Here is a 4613-nt window from a genome sequence, read left to right as displayed (position 1 = left end):
ACCAGATTTTTTACCTTTCTAGGTCAAGCCAGAAACCTTTCTACGAGCTGAGGTTCCGGGCAGCAGAGTGTGGATTCGGTCCGGGTAGGTCCAAACCAGTTATGCACCAGACTTCTTTGAAGCATTGGAATGGGGAGATACTTATGTTGAAGGGGTACGATTTGGAGTATCTTCCTTATTTTACAGCTGGGGAGGTTAAGACCAAGTTCAACCTAGAGATGTTAGAGGGGGAGGCTGTGGATCAAATTAGGAAATTTTGTGGTAGTCTCGGGTTCCAGCCAACCCGGGATACATTTATGAACCATAAACTCCTGTTCCAACTTGGCTGTAAGTTCTTTTTTAACATGTTTTTTTTGATCCGGGTCTCCATCCAAGCTTGGAGAACCGGATTACCTTTCTTTTGCTTGTAACTTGTAATTTTTGGTCCGGATCAACGTACCTTTTGGTTTTTTACTTGTAGCTGATTTGCAAAAAACGTCTTGACATGGTCCGGGCTTACTGCAGTATTTTATTTTCGGATTTGGTAGTTTTTGCATTTTTATCAATCATATACTGATAGTTTTCCTTTTCCATTTTTCAAGTTTGCCGCATTACAACCCTGCATCCCGGGCTATAATGTCTTCTTCGGCCTATGCAGCAGCTTTGAACTCATTAGGACTGGCATATAAGACAACAAAAGGGGCTCCTGGGACTTGATCCGGGTCTGCTGATGCAGAGGGTGGAGCCGAGTCTTCGGCACCCCAGAATGTTCATGATCCGGGCAATGCGCCCTTGGGCAAGGACCCGGACGTCCAGGACATATCTGACGAAGAGCCTCCTTCCAAGAAGCGGAAGTCCGTCCCGGGAAAGCCTCCTCGCGGAAAGGCTGTTGTTGCTGACCGGGTCATATGTGATTCGGAAGGGAAGGGACCGGATGGGGCCCCTATCCGGATAGGGACAAAGAGCCTTATCGATCTGGCTGGGTTCATGTCCAGTATCCCCTCCGAGGAAGATTGGGAGGAGGTTGAGGGCTACAACATGGTTGCTTCCTTGAAGAGGGTCACAGGCCAATGGGGGCAGGTAACTTCTGAATTTTTAAGCCCGTAGTTCCGGATTATGCCCCCCAATCCACTTTTCCCTTGCAATAATATTCTTCTTTTTTTTTTGTTTCTCAGCTTGGGAGTGCGATGTCCATCTGCTCCGACGTTGCCTTCACTGAGCTCAAGGAGGCTAACAATCGGACTAAAGCTGAGAAGATGCTTTCTGATTCCCTGAGGGGTGAGCTGGAGGAGGCCCGGGAGGGGTTCCGGGTGGTGGAGGCCGGGTTGAATGAGAAGTTGAAGGACTCCGAAACCCGGGCTGAGGGGCTGGCCCAGGAAGTTGAGAGGCTCAAGGCCGAGCTTGCTGCTAAAGAGAATCTGAATAAGGAGGCCATCATTGCTGAGTTTAAGGCTAGCGATGTTTACGACTTCGAGGTTGCTCAGGCCGGGGTTCCCGAGGTGCGCAGGTCCTGGATTGTTACCGAGCGCCATATAAAGACTGACCCCTTAGCTTCCTGGGAAAGCTTTATTCAAGAGTTCCTTGCTGCAAAGGCTGCGGTTGAGCAGGGTCAAGGAGAACCGGAACCCTATGATGGTCCGAGCCCCAGCTTCCTCTAGATCCGGACCAGCTTTGCAAAGCTTCTCGGGCCCCGCCCATGTAATTTCATTTCTAGGATTTCTTGATTTCGTACTTTGTTTTGAACTATATATAATATTTAGATTTGTTCCGGATCGATGGCGATCCGGATCCTGCTTTGAACCTTTCTTCCGCCGTAGAAAATATTTGCTTTTCTTTCATCTGTTGTTTTTATTTTTATGAGCAATCTGGATCCTGGCTCTATTGCGCAAATGATCCTGATTCAGGTTGTGGCAATGTCCCCCGATCCGGATGGGCTTTATATCCGGATTGTTCCGGTTATGAAGTTGTATCCGGATTTGCTGTTGAAATTGTTTTCGATCCGGGTATGATAACCGTCTGGGTTGAAGTATTATTTTTTGCTTTATGTACTTGGGGAAATACAAGTGCATAATGGTTGTTTGTAACCTGGATTTGAATGCTAATCCGGGTTGTTTTTTGCTTTTAAATTTGCTTTCAATCCGGGTATATGAACTACCCGGGTTGATGTTTGCTTTTTTGCTTTATGTACTTGGAAAATTTAAGTACATAATGGTTTTTTTTTTTGCAACCTGGATTTAAATGTTAAAACAGGTTTTTTGCTTTCAAATTTGCTTTTAATCCGGGTATGTCTAACCCGGATTGGTAATTACTCCATTTACTTAGAATTTTTCTAAGCAAATAGTGGTTGCTTTCGTTTTTTGCTTCTAATCCGGGTGTGAGAAGGTACCCGGGTTGTTTTTTGCTTCGATAACTGTTAATTTAAAAGTAATAACTTTCTGAGAAAGGAAAATTCTTTTCATTGACTTGAAAATTTTTTCATACAAAATATCGGATCATGGATTGGTTGCTTGCCATAGGCTACAAGTTCTGGTTGCTTTTGGTTGCTTTTTCTATTGGTAAAACTTTCTGAGCCTGAGTCCATGCCATGTATTCGGTACTTCAGACTCATCCATGTTTATGATCTTGTATGTCCCTGGCCTTAGAACTTCCTTTACTTTGTATGGGCCTTCCCACTTTGGCATTAGCTTTCCGGTATTAGTGGGGTCTGAAGCTTCTGTTTCTTGAAGGACCAGATCTCCTACTTGAAAGTTTTTGACCCGGGACTTCTTGCTGAAGTGCTCTCTTGTTTTCTGCTTATACTTTTCCATTCTTGCCACTGCCTGGTCTCGAACTTCATCAATTAGCTCAATATTCGTTCTGAGCCCCTCCTCGTTTGCTATTTCATCAAAGTTGATTGCTCGATGGAGGGGGATCCTACTTCAATTGGTAGCATGGCTTCAGTTCCATAAGCCAGCTTGAAGGGGGTTTCTCCTGTGCTTGTTCTGGGGCTTGTTCTGTATGCCCAGAGTACATTAGGCAATTCTTCTGGCCATTTTGTTTTGCTTTCCCTGAGTCTCTTCTCTATCCCCCTGAGAAGTATTCGATTAGTTACCTCAACTTGGCCATTTCCTTGAGGGTAGGCTACAGATGACTTCTTGTGTCGGATGCCCCTTTCTTGAAGGTAGGATTCAAATTCTGAACCGACGAACTGCGGACCATTATCTAAGACAAGTACTCTCGGGATTCCAAACCTCATCAATATGTTGTCCATGAACTTGATACAGTCTTGTTGGTTTATTGTTCTCATTCCCTTTGCCTCTACCCATTTTGTCATATAGTCAATTGAGACTAGTAAGTACCTGAGGTCTCCTCTGGCTCTGGGAAAGGGTCCCATGATATCAATCCCCCATACAGCAAATGGGATTGGTGACAAGACTGAGGAGGGTAGTACTGGGCTCATCCGTGTCACATTGCTGAAGAGTTGGCATTCCTTGAATTTTTTCACAAAGTCTATTGAATCCTGGTGGATAGTAGGCCAATAGTACCCCTGCCTTATGATTTTGTGAGCTAGTGCTTTTGCGGACATGTGGTCCCCACAGATTCCTTCGTGAACTTCCATGAGGCAGTATTGTGCCTCTCCTGGTCCTATACACTTGAGGATTGGGGAGGAAAAGGTCCGGCGATAGAGTATTTCCTCTTCCATAAAGAATTTCGAAGATTTTGCCTTTAACCTTTGCGCCTTCCTTTTATCCTCCGGGAGCTCTCCCTTCTCTAAGTAGTTAATGAATGGGGTCATCCAATTTTGACTGTTGTCTATTTCCATGACTTCCTCAGAATCTGTGCTTGGTTTCTGCAATTCTTCGAAGTAGACGGAACAATCCAGGTCTGATGAATTTTGAACAAGCTTAGATAGTGTATCAGCTTCTGAATTTTCCTCTCTGCAGATTTGGATGACTTGTGTTTTTGGTATCAAGGCGAGGTAGGTTTGGACCAGAGCCTGGTACTTGGCTAGAACTGGATCCTTGGCTATGTACTCGCCATTTGTTTGCTTTACGACGATCTGGGAGTCGCTGTAGATTTTGAGATTCTGAATCCTGAGTGTTCTTGCTAGCTTCAATCCTGCAATCAAGGCCTCGTACTCTGTCTGGTTGTTTGTTGCTGAGAATGCAAATGAGATTGCTGTTTGGATTGTGAACCCTTCTGGGCTCTTTAGGATGAGCCCGGCTCCCGATCTTTCATTTGTTGAAGAACCATCAACTTTGAGAGCCCAGGCTTCTGTTTCTTAATCTGTGTTTCTCTCAGGGTCAATGCTCATGGGCACGGGGTCTTCTTCTGAGAAATTGCATTCTATGATGAAATCAGCTAGAGCCTGGGCTTTGATTACTGTTCTAGGAATGAAACTTAGATTGAACTAACTTAGCTCAACTGACCAATTTACCAATCTCCCTAAGACATCTGGCTTATGTATTATCTTCCTTAATGGTTGATTTGTTACAACTCGTATCTCCCTTTCCTGGAAGTAGTGTCTGAGTTTCCTGGATGTTGTGACTAAGGCATAAGCAAACTTTTCTAGCCTCGGGTACCGGGTCTCTGCATCTTTTAGCACTTGGCTCACATAATAAACTGGTTATTGTTTGCCATTCTCTTCCCTGATC

Source organism: Apium graveolens, chromosome 6 (assembly GCF_009905375.1).
Source record: "Apium graveolens cultivar Ventura chromosome 6, ASM990537v1, whole genome shotgun sequence".
In the NCBI taxonomy this organism is placed as follows: Eukaryota; Viridiplantae; Streptophyta; class Magnoliopsida; order Apiales; family Apiaceae; genus Apium; species Apium graveolens.
Note: the sequence above shows the minus strand (reverse complement) of the source record.